We start from the raw sequence: 15,719 nt of genomic DNA, 5'->3' as shown, positions 1-15,719 counted from the left end.
GATATAGTCAGTACAAAAAACGAAACTACCTATTATTCTGTTTATCGGTAATTATGACGTCACAAAATGTATTGCCTAATATTTTCAGTGATACAGCCAGTACGTTGATACTCGAAAATATTAGGCAGTAAGATCAAAGGGAAAGTATACGAATTGTCGATAAAGCCTTAATATTAAGCAACACGATTTTATAACATCCTCATTGTATATTACCATCTTATATAAGCTACCGTTGCGCAAATCAGCATGAAGACTTTTATCTTTTTTCCTCATCTGCATGCTCAGTATCGCCTATTCTATATGATCCGGTACATATTAAAATATGCTGGTAAGTCTATTTGATAAACTTAATTCTAAATGCTTATATGCTTGGAGTGTCGAAATCAATTTAACGCAAAGCTAGATATATAAACCAGCTGTCATAATCGATTGCTTTATCAAGATGGAGATGATAACATTATTTGATCATATTTTTTTTATTTGAGTTTTTAAATAATTATTAACCAGAAGTTTTCCTCAATTTGCTTAGAACTCCTGGTTCCATGAATGAGCATCCCGCACGAATAGAGCACATCAAAGGTTATGATAGTAGTTTCGGCAACGTGGTTTATGGAAGTTTAAAACGTAAGCAAAATATTCGAACGAACCAATCTGATTCAAGCATTTGTAGATATATATGTCAATTAAACAAGAATAATTAATCAATTTATAATTAAGACCGTTAAAAAATTAAAAAGCGAAGAGCTTTTGGATCTGATGCTTTTTGCAGGGAAGGTACATTTTTTTTACTACTGGACTTTCCACTGTTGATTAAATCTTTTTTCTTTTAAATCAATGACCAATTAAAACACATCGTGTGTAAAATCATAATTTTCGGCTATTCGTTATAATTATTTTTGGAATACATATTTCGTCATTCACCAAAATTAATTTTATGATATTTTTTCATATTGTGTTTTATTTTAGTGTGTTTTATTCTTTTTCGTATTGAAGCTATGACACCTGGATGTTCTTTCCATGTCTGTACCAAGACTATTAATTGTCTATCATCAAATGATAGTATGGATTCCAAACTTTGAACTGATCGATTTGATGTGGGACTTGTCAATAAAAAATAGACATGGAAAATTTTCGCCGTTTTGTTGTTGTAAGTTAAGTTATCATATCCTCACAGATTTCTTGTTTACGTTGTAAACAAGATATACGCCGGGGTGTTCAATGAAATTTACAATACGGCCGACACCAGTTAAAAAAGACAAATTAACAAGCAATTTTTATCCAAATGTTTCACCCAACAAAATTAAGGGAAGTGAGGAGTTCCAAATCAATTAAAGGCTACGAATGAGTCTGAAATGACAAACAATTTATGAATGATGGTCGACAAGTGGAGACATTAAGGCCACACCCAGCAGGCAGGTTGCAGTCTTGTCTGAAAAGAGTATTTAATGTATCAGTTTGGCGAAACAGACATTCCGGTCAGACATGCAAACCCCTGCCACAAAAAATATGCCCGTTTTTATTCATCATGTTCCTCTAATGCTAAATAATTCTGTTGGAAATTTTTGCTTCTCATAGCAAAAACAGTGAACAAGATTATTTTTTTCAATCCAGATACAGCCAGAATTTTTGATTATAGCAAAAATCAGAGTTAATTTTAAATTTTTTCTCTCAAATATTTCAGACTGCACGGTCTCCTCAAAACAAATGGTTCGAACCTTAGACTTTAAATATATGTAGAGCTTATACTGACTGGGGATCATTATTCAGCTATGCTATTTTAAAATAGGATGGGGCGTTTGGGGTTTAACATGTTTTCGTAGGTAAATAAATTTGCCGTGGAACTTTTTTTCATGAGAGTGAAATAGTCTATAATTTGTTTGGTGGAATAGTGAAATAGAAATTAATACGTTCTTGCTCAATCCTGTGTCGCTTTGAAAGTGTCATGATTGTCATCCTCAGCTTAAGCAATATACGTGGTACTGTAATTTGAATTTCAAAATGATTAAGCGACGTTTTTGTCGACGCACTGGTCAACTCCATCATAGCGAATCACAAAAGTCATGACTTTGACAATCAGTAAATTCCAGCGAAAAAATATCTTTATAAGTAAAGAATTGTCGCATAAAAATTAAAAACTACAGTACACGGGAAATGGCAAAGTTCACGAAGTCAAGGCTGATTAATCATTTCACAAAAAAAAACACCCAGCCTGAACAAAAAAAGGGGGGGGGGCGGGCGTACGCCCCCTCTGGATCCGCCACTGACTAGTGGAACAAGAACAGAGTGCCCTAGTTTAATCCTGAACGGTGGATTTTGTGGTACAGAATATTTACTTTTCTGTGTGGGTTTTTGATGGAAAATTGCCTTTCTCTTCGGTGTTTTTTGGCCATGGTGGTCCTTTTCTTTGCATCACAGGGTTTCACTCCCGTTTTCATACTTGTAACTGAAGTCGCATATTTATACATATAAATTACATTTTTAAATCATTTTGTTGAATACGAACTTCAATAATTCAAAGTATTGACCCGTCACCCAAACTATTTCGTTTGCATGATTCTAATCGCTCATCGCAGATTATCCTTTGAAAAGATTTAACTTATAAGTACACGGATGTTTAAATCCAATTTTAGATTCATCAAAGACAAACCATTTTTAAAACGATGAAACATTTAATATTTCATTCGAAATTAAGTCGTTATCTGATATCCAATTACATTTTACGACAATTCATGATGATTACCGTTCTATTTATTAGCATGCATGAGGGTCTGGATTGGGTCCTCCATTTCTATATTCTATAATTTTTGGCCCAATTTTCTGTATTATTGAATAGTTTGCCCAATGTTTTTTATTCCATATATTCCAGCAACTCGATCATCAATCTTAAATCTTTACATTTTAGCACCCCATTACTCTTTTATGTTTTATATTTCAGCAACTAACCATTCTCGATACTTTATATATTTCAGTACCCATGCATTAAAGGTGTCATACCACCAATTAAAAGTCCCTATCTGTTCAACCAAATTTTACAATTTTCACAGCTTTCTAAATAGTTTACCTTAAGTTTAACTTCATAGAAACCAGGTATATCCTGAATTGTACATGTATCAGCTTTCTACATGCCAATTTTCAACAGATGTTTAAAATCATATAAAAAAGAAAAGGTCTTCCGAATAGAGGTACCACTAAAAATAACCCCTGGTTTTCTGGAAATCTTAAATTAGTATACTATGGAGTGCATTAATCCTCAATTTTGAATGCAAACTCATAAACAAGTACATTTTAGCTCAAAATGGTCTTTACATATTTCTCTTTCACCAAAAGTTTCATTTCTGCCAATTTGTTGGTTAGTTTAAGTAAACAATGACATCAAATGCACTATTTTTTGTCCGAGTACGTAGGCCTACTTTCACGTTCTAAATTTGAGGGAGTAATTGGTGGTATGACACCAATAACTCTCCATGTTTATATTTCAGCACTCCATTATTTCATATTCTTTAGTTTTTGGTCTGTTTTCTCTATTTAAGGAATGACTAATATTTTTTCTGTCTATGAAGAAATAAATGATAAAAAATTTGGTGCACACTGAATAACGCGCGTAGCGGGTTATTTAACAGTGTGCACCACATTTTTTATGTTATTTCGAATAGACAGAAAAAATATTACAGTCATTTCTTATAATTTAATTCTAAATTCCATTTTGAACCGTAGAAAACCATAAAAAACGTTGATAACGTCACGGTCACATGACTAAATTATGTCTATGGTCTCATAACAAAATAACGTCAGCCAATCAGAAGACGCGTTACATCCAAAATTAAATTATTCTGTAATATTTGTTGCTTGTTCTTTTGCAAAGGAGTAGGTTCAGTAAGACTTCTGTTTGGCCCCAAAATATATCAGTTTTACAAAATTGTTATAAATAATGTAAACGTTCAGCTATTATTTGAAAAGTTGAATACTTCTCCTACATAAATATGGGCTGTTTTTGACAATACAATTCACATATATCGGGTACTAGCATCATTAAGACATGCCAAATTACTGAAATCTTCACAATTTTAGCATTTGCGTTAAATTTTAGACGGTTTTCGTCTTAAATGGAAGTGGCCGCATTCGTGTTCATTCTTAATATCTTAATTTAATTTGTATTTGATAATAATACATAACATATATAAAGGTTGAGGGTAACACTGATGCGGCAACTTTCAAATTTTGACAAAAACTATATAAAAAGTGGCATATTATGGCATATTTGATAGATTTTTCATATTTAAGCCTAAATATGAGCGTCTGAAATGACTAAATCAGTTCAAATCTTTCACACAAACTATTTGAATCGACTGAAGTAGACACTTTAGTGTTAAAAAAGTGTACAAAATCTTTCATCAGATGAATCTGAAATTTGAGGCCAAAATAGGCCCTTACAGGACTTACTCCTCTGTCAATGCTCGGTGTGAGCCAAGGCTCCGTGTTGAAGACCGTATTTTCATCTTTAATGGTTTTTCTTTTACAAATTGCGACTTGGATGAAGTGTTGTCTCATTGGCACTCATACCACATCTTCTTATATCTATATACTGTAAACCAAATCCAGACCATCATGTATATATGATATATACGTTTTTAAGCATTTATAGTACACACAATATTCAATTGAGCTGAATTGGCATTAAACACACGACTGACCATTCATAACGATACATTAAAAGAAAACAAAATCAATAATGTATACTATTAGTAATTTAAAAAAGAAATTTGGAAGTAACGCAATATACATGATATAGTTCAAATTGAAAACAATAACCTGTGTTGATCCCTATAATGAGATAATTAAAAGGCAATACTTTGTGATATTTTCTCCGTAACTTTGTCTAGACGGTGAACTTGAACCAAATTGAAACATAAATGAAAAGATTGGTGTTTCTTCTGAAACTAATGTTTTTGCTTTTGGGTCACACCTTTTAATTCCTCCAATCAATTTGAAATTACGCAGATGTATTATATGATTCTTAATGAACTTTTTATCCAATAAGACACATCGGATCGAACATGCATAATCCATTTACCATACCGGGTAATGAAAGTGATATAAGGTTTTACAAGTGAGACATCTAGATGAAAGGCGGAAAATATTTAGCCAAATCACAGTAATTGCAATCGGGTGAAAATATTAACCGTGCACCAGGCCTCGTACGCATGGCCAAGCGAAAAAATAATGCAAGTTTAGAGTAGCTATATCACTACACTAAACTTTAAAATGTGTTGGCTCGTTTCGACATGCTTGGTGTTCATTAAAAACAACATACATTAAAGATACGTGGCAGTGTAAGTCGATTTGCTCCTGTTAGATACTACTTTAAAATATCCATCCCATATTACATATTTGATTTGCTCGAACGACCTTCCACCAAGCATATATTACTTACTAATAAAAGGAAAGTACTGCTGCAAAATTAATGTCATGTTTGTTTTGTTTACACATTGTTCTCAGGCCTAAATTAAAATATTGTTTGTTTGCCCTTTTCCGACCCTATGTTTTGAAACAGGGTAGGTAGGTAGGTAAAATATTTTATTTTTTTCCCCAAAAAAATAACTTGGGTCGGTATATTTTTTGTCATTGGTAGGCAGGTTACGTATAATATTTTATTTTATAGATACAAAATCTTCATAATGTCATTTTTGTCTGTTTTGTTTTTGCTAAAAAGTTTCTGGGACTATTTGTATGATCTTGTATAATAGTCCCTGGAAGTTTTGAATTAAAATTATCATGTAGAATGTGAAGTTAATTCATATGCACTTCTATTTTGTTTTCAAATATCAAAATATATTTTCAACGTTTATATGCCTGGAACTTTGAAGAGTTTTAATTTAACTTTCACTTATATTCTGTACTACGTACCTTGTTCGCTTAGGGAGCTACCATTTGATTTTTATGGGGGGGGGGGGGGGGGGGGGGGGGGGCTAGGATGAAATTTGAAAAAAATAGGCAGGACAGGAGTTTTGAGTAAAAAAAAAGGCAGGATGAGACACTTGCAAAAAAAAAAAAGTCAGGATACCAATTTATGTAAAAAAAATTAGGATAAACTAAAAAAAAAAAGCAGGACCAAATAGAGTGAAAAATAAAAAGGCAGGACAGAGATTACAACTAAAAAAAAATGCAGGACAAAATTTTTCATCCTAGCCCCCCCATAAAAATCAAATGGTAGCTCCCTTACCTCTACCTAAAGGTTTTCTGTAAGAGTTAATATTGTCCTGGTAAAATATGCCTAGGCAGACATACATTACTAATAGAAAAAGTCCCTAGAGTGTTTAAATTTTCGTTTGTACCTATGTTGCCAATAAAATTGCAACAAGACTTGAAACTCAATTGTCACGTATTTTACATCGCATTTATGAATGATATGTATGGAAAACTTGGGCGATTTTACTGCCAAATATTCTCCACTTTAAAGGCGTTTGTCACCTTTGGTTCATGTCAGATATAATGAATATAGCAATACTGGTCGAAAGCATCGTTAACATTATCATCCTGATCAACGGATTAGTCCTATAACATATGACCTCGGGGGCATTATTCACTATTTCTCTGTGTATATATGTCTCTGCTATTTCTATTTGCTGTTCTGATATTTTCTTTTTACTATCAATGTGCCATTCAAAAAAAATAAAAAATGAAAATATCAGTATAAAAACTTTAAAAATTGAATAAGAATGCGAAGTCATATGTTATAGGACTAATCAACGGATCACAAAAAGGCCAAGGACGTATGTTCGTTATACGTCCTTGCAAAAGACCATCCCTACATAGAATACAACGTCCGTTTACAAAATAGTTTGTACACACGTTGATAGTTTTGTAAATGAACCCTGCTCTTCAAGTTTAAAGATACAGAGTAACGTACATCATATGGAACGGGGACCCAATTATTTGCCCCATTGGAACGCATTGAAAATCATAGTAAATACATAGGGTCCTGTTCAATAAATAATTTTGATAGCCACCTTGGGACTTCTGGTTCATGTTAGGCATTCATTTAGAAGTGTCTAAGTGCAATCTCAGTGCCTCATGACCGGCATTCCGTTGCAAAATTTTGTTTTTATTGACAACAGGGTCAGTCTGTCTACTTCCGGGAAAGAATAAAGGCTAGAATTTAGGCAATTTACTCTATGTACTGACGCCAGATTACATTTAAATCAATCAAAATTTTTACAGAAATTCAAACTAGAAAGCCTACCCTTTCAAATAAAACTACATTCAGTTACAGAACTAGTGAAATAATAACACTACACAATTTATAACAAAAGTTATATATTTTTTTTAAGAACTACATTCGTGGGTACCGGACTGGTTGCCCTAACTGGGATCCTATTCCATATCCCGATTTCAAAGCGTTCAACATCGATTTCAAACAAATGCTTTGAAACTATAAATGCAAGTGTTCATGTCAAACGCTCACGTGATACCAAACGGACTAGACGTTATACGATAAAGGTAAAACCCGAGGATTCCGGTGAAAAAAAGTCTTGAGCGGGAAATACAAATATAAGATTTTTGGTAGGAACGAAAAAATAAAATAAAATAAAATCTTGCTGGTAAATACAAATAAAAGATTTTCAGGCGGAACGAATTTATAGGGTCGGTCGGTAAAGGGCAAACAAACAATATTTTAATTTAAGCCTCAGTATAATGAATTTTATGCGACTGTTATACAAGTAAAAGGTTTAGCCAGCTACAAAACCAGGAAATGCCTGTACCAAGTCAGTTGTTTTTCCATTCGGCAATCCTCGGTAGAATCCGCTACTCTCGGAATCGGCCGAGTTGAGACGAATGTTGTTTTTCATTCGTTTGATTTGTTTAAGCTTTTGATTTCGTCATTTGATATGGGATTTTCCGATTAGAATTTTCATTGGAGTTCGTTTTTTTTTATTTTACTTTTTGTTAAGTTAAAGCGGAATGTTTACTTAGTGAGAGACAAACAAAACAGTTCACTGCAAAACCTGTAACTAACGATACATCACTGAAATCGAGAAAATGATTTTTTTCTCAGAGTATAGAAAATGTGACTTAGTTATATTAACTTGAAACATTCGAAGGTTGTTGTGGTTTGTTGGTGTGGTTCATAAGTGTTTCTTGTTTCTCGTTTTTGTTGGTGTGGTTCATAAGTGTTTCTTGTTTCTCGTTTTTGTTGGTGTGGTTCATAAGTGTTTCTTGTTTCTCGTTTTTGTTGGTGTGGTTCAAAAGTGTTTCTTGTTTCTCGTTTTTTTAGACTGTTGGGTTTCCTGTTTGAATGATTTCACACTAGATTTTTTTTGGGAACCTTTATAGCTTGCTGTTTGATGTGAGCCAAGGCTCCGTGTTGAAGGCCGTTCGTTCTTTGACCTGTAATGGTTTACTATTAAAGATAGTGACTTGGATGGAGAATTGTCTCATTAATATTCATACCACATCTTCTAATATCTAGATATAATCGATACAAAATCTGATACGATAAAAGTAATTACAAGTAGGACAACAACAGCTGCAGATGTATATGTTGTGCTTGTTTGTTTTTTGTTCGTGGGATAGTTTTTCTGCAACACGTTATTTTTGCGCTCATGTAAATTAAACATATTGTTAGAAAATTAACTCATCATAGATACCAGGATTTAATTTTGTATATACGCCAGTGGTAGAAATATAAATTGTGATCCCTAGAATGAAAACATATTTGGAAAATGACTAGAAAATTAACTCATCATAGATACCAGGATTTCATTTTATTTATACTGCACTCGTTCTATTTGAGCAGTCAAAATGCGTTGACTGTATATTTCTATGTCATATACAGTCACTGACCCGATATCCCTTTTCCTCATGAATATTTAAATAGAAATTGCCGAAATAATATTGAATTATTCATACGACCTCTTCAACCTGTTCTTGTTTCAAATGCTTACAACGATGCATGAAACTACTCAACATTGTTTCTTTTGGAATTATTGGAAAAACATATTTAATTTGTTAATATTGTTTGTTTGCAACCTATACATCATTATGTTTTATGCTTCACTGGGGTAAAGCTGATGACCGTAACTGCATTCACGGTCATCCCAAGATGTCGGAAGAAAAATTAGGTCAGTTTCTGTATTGTCTGTTAAAGTGTTTCTATATCATTTTCTTTATAAATCATACATTGAAACGATGTAAATTTATAAAAGAATCACTCGGAAATCACTAATTACTTCTGAGAATTGGCATGAAACGGGAAAGTCGATTTGAAAAAATCGCCAAGATGACCGTAAATCACAATCGAGATGACCGTAACAGAATCAGCGATTCATAACAAGGCTGACCGTAACTGCTTTTAAGATGACCGTAATTTGTAAATGATGACCGTAACTTTTAAAGGATGACCCTCAATTCTAAGAAATATCGGGAATTATTCAACTATCTTTTTGTATGAAATGATTGCCAAAAGACATGCAAATGAACAGGAAGGGAAAACATGCCACAAAAGCGCGATAAAATGACACCTTACAAGCATAATTAAAAAAAAAATGGGGTGCACAGCCTTCAACTGCTCGACAAAAGATTTTTGTTTGTTTCTGGGATTCCTTTTTTAAAATGACATATAATAAATACACATTTTTAAAAATGCCAAAAAATTGCATGTACACCCATTGATATTATATCATCTTTCATTTTGTCGTGCAAATAAAATAACAGAAACATTTTGAAAATATCATTCGAATAATCTAGTGAAGGTGAGCTCCAGCAAAGTAGATCCTTAAAATAGTATTGTACGAAAAGCGTATCACAAGGCGGAACGTTGTCAATTTGTATATATACAGAAATGTTATTCATACAGTCAGGATTCTACTTCTTCAAAATTATCTCCCCATTATGCCAGTTCATGCCCACAATCGTAAAATGGAAGCCATTGTAGGGATGACGCTCTGCCAATTTTGCTCTTGAAAACTGATAAATTTATCCACATAGCACCATTACGATCGATCGTTATATGTCAGTTATATTTTAAAAGACAAATGTATCTACTAGCTAATGAGCATTAGTTAATGATCTTGTCTGCATTGATTCAACTTAAAATATTGTCTGTTCGGATGTCAGATGGAATTTTTGAAAATTCTTAAGCATTTAAAAAAATTCTAATTAAATATTTCGTGGAAGGGCAGACTAAACATTTTCAGTGGTTGAAGATTATAAACCCTAGTTATCACACACAAGAAAATCATATTTTTTCGAAGATATCCATTTTCATCATCCAAATTAAAAGACTGTCGTCAAGTACTTTTAGAAAAAATAGCTATTCGAACACACCTACTCTGTTTTTGTGATTCATTAGATAGGTATCTCACTTGACCCATATATTTCATCTTTTCGTACTGTCATTTTTTTACGTTATAAAGTCAACCTGTAGCTTTGATATATAATAATGATAGAATCTGAAGCGAGATGCTATATAAAATACTCTTGCTTTGAACGTTTTAAAGACAAAATATACACCCCAAACATGCCCTAACATAAAAAGGTGCACTCGATTTTTCTCTTTTCGATACAATCGTTATCTGTTTTGGGGAATTTTTTCTTGATTCACATAATGGAAGGGCAGACACGAAAATTTCTGAACTAAAAGATTGATATGTTCTCCGTCCGTGATAAAAAAAAATCGGAGGTTATGCATTTTCTACATCCAACTTTAGATACTATATATAAAAAAGAAGATGTGGTATTATTGCCAATGAGACAACTATCCAGAGAAACCAAAATGACACAAACATTAACAACTATAGGTAACCGTAAGGCCTTCAACAATGAGCAAAAGCCATACCGCATAGTCAGCTATAAAAGGCCCCGATAAGAACCATGTCGTCGACTTTATATCTTATTGTTTTGCATTACTATGTAATAGATACATTTAAAACTTATGCAAATGGTGTTTTTAGAATAAGAAAATTGTCGTTTTAATGTTTCTATTAACTTTTTAAAATTTTGTTACTATATCAAACATTACAGTTAACATTTATCGCTTTCTCGATAAACACAGAGCTTCGATTCTTTTGTTCTATTTCAAAAGTGTTTCCGCCTGCATATATCAAGACAAATTAAGATTTTAATCTGCTTCATCTGGAACCATACACATGGGCTCGATTACCAAATATTCGTATGTATTATTAATGTTTTTAATGCTCCATTTATTGGCATTATGTTTTTCAGGTCTGTGCGTACGTTCGTCCATTCGTCTGTTTGTTTGTCCGTTTGTCCAGCTTCAAGTTAAATAAAATTGAAACTTGGTACACATTTTCCCTATGGTATGATCTTTTTAATTCTAAAGCCAAATTACAGTTTTATCCCATTTTCATAGTCCACTAAACAAAGAAAATGATAGTGTAGATGAGGCATCCGTGTACTAGGGACACATTCATGTTTCTTCAAATTTTCGTCGTATCGCTGTCAATTTGTGTTAAAATTTTAACGTCGATATCAATAAATATTTCATTGTTTACGAGAAATATGCAATTTACTATCATTGTTATAAATCCTAAATATGGCCAATTATATTATAGTTCAAAACAAGAGGCTGTCACAACGACAGCAAACCGGATTTATTAATATTATATGTAAATGTATGTGTCCTGGCAATATCACAAGAACCATTACTGATGAATGGTGAAAGTGAAAATCGTCAATATGAAATTTGACCTCCATTTTGTCATCAGCATCAACATTTTAAAATTTGAAAAGCTTAGATTGAATGGTTCATGAGTAAATGCAACAACGTGAATGGAAACGCCATTTCCCAATCTTTCAAGAACCATAACTCCTGAACTGTAAAAGTCAAAATCGTCATTATTGAACTTGACCTCTAATTTGCCATCAGTAACAACATATAAAAATTTCAAAAGCTTTGGTAAAATGGTTCATGAGAAAATGCACGGACACGACTGGAAACACCATTTTTCAATCTTTCAAGAACCATAACTCCTGAACCGTAAAAGTAAAAATCGTCATTATTGAACTTGACCTCCATTTTGTCATCAGTAACAACATATTAGAATTTGGGAAGCTTAGGTAGAACATTTCATGCGTAAATGCACGGACACGACTGGAAACTCCATTTTTCAATCTTTCAAGAACCATAACTCCTGAACGGTAAAAGTCAAAATCGCCATTATTGAACTTGACCTTCATTTAGTTGTAAGTAACAACATATTAAAATTTTAAAAGCTTTGGTTGAACGGTTCATGAGTTAATGCACGGACAACATTTGATTGCCGCCCGCCCGCACGACTGACCGCCCGTCGTACATCCCAAAAGCAATAACCGACATTTTTGTCACAAAAATCCGGTTAAAAAGAAATTTATGAAACATATTTATATCCGCTAACCGAGCCCTTATTGAGATCGACAAACTCAACAAAAAAGCTTTGAATACAATACGGATATTTCTTAGAATTGATGGTCATCCTATAAAAGTTACGGTCGTCCTATATAAATTACAGTCAGTCTTTACAAATTACGGTCATCCTTTACAAGTTACGGTCATCTTTTTACCAATCACGGTCATCCTTGTTTTATGTTACGGTCATCTTGAAAATATTTTGATTATGATTTACGGTCATCTGAACGATTTTTTCAAATCGAATTTCCCGTTTCATGCACATTTCTCGCAAGTAATTAATGATTTTCGAGTGATTCTTTTATAAATTTACATCGTTTCAATGTATGATTTGTAAAGAAAATGATATAGAAACACTTTAACAGACAATACAGAAACTGACCTAATTTTTCATCCGACATCTTGGGATGACCGTGAATGCAGTTACGGTCATCAGCTTTACCCCAGTGATGCTTATGGTTGATATTTAAGTCCATACTCAAACGATTTCGGTTACCATCGAGTGTTGGTTTCAACAGGTAAATGTAAATTTCATTTCGTTGTATATTTCTCCGCGAGCATGACGTGAGGCCTTTTTAAAGGGTATTTTCCCCAATATTTAAATAAAAAAAATAACCTTAACGTATTAATGTTTTTTTAGATTGCAGTATAAAGACAATAATAGTGCATTGACTTGACATATCAACGATATAAGGATTCGGCACGAAACGGGAAAATAGCTCGGCACAGCCTCGCATTTCCCCGTTTCTAAGCCTCATCCTTATATCGTTGATATGTCAAGTCAATGCACTATTATTGTCTATATATACGCCAGTGGTAGAAATATAAATTGTGATCCCTAGAATGAAAACATATTTGGAAAATGACTCGATGGACCACTTTTCAAATCTATTTTCGCAGAATTCTGCTTTCGCTCAGAAATGACACATTCATCCAAGAAGGTGAACATTTATCCAAAGTATATAACAAAATTAAAGTAGACACTTATTGATATTCCTTGAAACAAATCTCCTGCTAATGAAAAAAAAAAAAAAAAAACACAGGCGAATTAAGCCAAAGAATTCAAGTTTAATTAGATTCAACATTAGACAGATTATATTGAAGTATATAAAAAAAACCACTTATTTACTTAGAACTATCCAACTTCACTTTAACATTTTGTAAGACCAGACAATGCTTTTTACAATTGATATCAACCATTTTAAGTACATTTTAAATAATTTCAATAGACTTACGATCCTGTTCAATGTCACTGATGAAAAGAAAATTGTATTTATGTATTCTAACATTCGATATCGTGTTTTTTTTCTGAAATTTTGTAAGAAGATTCTCACACATCATTGGATTCGAGTGAAAGTCAACAAAAGAATATATTGACAATATATATATATATATATATATAGTTTATACATTTTAACATAATGCTAGATGTTGCATGATACGTGATGTATAAAAACGAATGACAAGACACCATATGACAGCTCATAGTTTTAAAATAATATTTACATATTTAACTGTCAGCTGATATTGTGTTACCTCTTGATTTTTCAGAACGGAATGCATTCACAAATAAGTGTCTTACATTATATGTAAGTACATGTGATTTGAGTGGCTATGAATAAACTATACGTCAAGGTACGGCATTCAACACGGCTTTTCCCCGAAATTAACCACAATAAGGTATGGGGGAAAATCTGGATTCAGATTTTTTCCCCATCTATTTGACAAGACTATTTTTTCCCCCATAAATTTAGGGAAATATAAAATCCTTGCTGGATTGGAGCTGAAAACAAAACTCCAAAACGGACTAACAACAAACAACAGTCAACACAACACTAACTGATCATCACGTATATCTCCTGCATCTCCGACCATTAAAGGGATCAGCTACGGGGCTCCGCAAAAATCGTTGATTAGCTCCAAAGTATTGCTTGGTGTTAATATCTATCATAAAAAGTGTCCGATTTGTTCCTTGAATGAGAGCTTTCTAGTGGATTATTCTTCTGTTTTATGGAGGGAAGACAACATTGCAGATGTCTTGTTAAGAGTTTGCGGAGTTGTCTGCTCATTGACAGATAAACAATATAGTTTGCCGCGAACCCTACACCTAGCGTTAAATCGCTGTAATCATATAATGACGTTTTACAGAGAGTATCAGATTTAGTAAATGTAATTTGAAATATACACAGAATTGACAAAAATTCGGACACAAAGAAAATAAAGACTACCAAAACAACTATGGCGGCAGACCTTCTATGAATATTCCGTACATGCGCAGTTAATGTTTGTTGGATTGATGAGCTACAGCAAGTTAATTTCGCGCTAATGTAAATGGAACAGATTGTTAGAAGAAATGTTGCTAAAATATAAACCATAGAGCTTAGAAAGAAAATGTATTGGAAATAGTACTCGAAAACCCAACTTTGAAAGCTGATTTCACAAAATCCTTCTTTCTCGTGGAAGTGAAACATAAATCCATAAGTAATATACGTTGCCATAGGTACAACAAAAATGATCAGGACACAGACTACGGATGTCCTCTTTGTAACAAACCTCTTGCTTCTGATTGGCCACCCAATGACAGCAGTCTTTTGCAATGCGAGAAGTGTAGTTAGGATCAAAGAAATAATGTGGAATGCGGATATAAGGACACTATCCATCCAAAATATGAATCCACAATATGAATATCTAGACACAATTGTAAAAGACACGTTGTAGTCAATTCCATATTCCAGCTGATGAAATAAAAATCCAAAATGTTTTGGTAGGAAAAGACAAATGGCTGTTATAGTGTCTGAAAATGCTAGTGCTGCAAGTATAATTGTTGATGGTGAAATGAAATCTTTTCTCAAGAAGGCTGATATTATAACAACATTAGCGCTAAAAACAAGATACGTGAGCACAGCACCTGTGTGAATGATCCACAAGTCTGGAGTAACTGTTACACTTAAGAGAAAAACATCTCTTGAATATGTCATATCAATTGTATCTGAAACTGAGGTATTATTCATATTAACAGGATTTTTTTATTCAGATTGTGCACGCTCCTTTATGTCGTTGATATAGATAGCGGTAAAAGTAATTTATTCCCGTCCGTAATCGGCAATTATTACTCCTGTTAAACATTAGACATATTTAGATCCTCGTATTTTAAAGAATAAATGTTAATCATGTAATAGTCAAATGTATGCTTTATTGGCAATTATAAGTCTACCCTAACCACCGATATTTTTTTATATTAGTCTTTCAAACTTGTTCGTAATAATAAACTAACAAGTAATTGTCTTCTTTAACAACAGTCGCAATATAAGTGCTC

Source organism: Mytilus galloprovincialis, chromosome 14 (genome assembly GCF_965363235.1).
Source record: "Mytilus galloprovincialis chromosome 14, xbMytGall1.hap1.1, whole genome shotgun sequence".
Classification (NCBI taxonomy): Eukaryota; Metazoa; Mollusca; class Bivalvia; order Mytilida; family Mytilidae; genus Mytilus; species Mytilus galloprovincialis.
The sequence above is the reverse complement of the archived record's forward strand: the minus strand, read 5'-3'. Positions refer to the sequence as shown.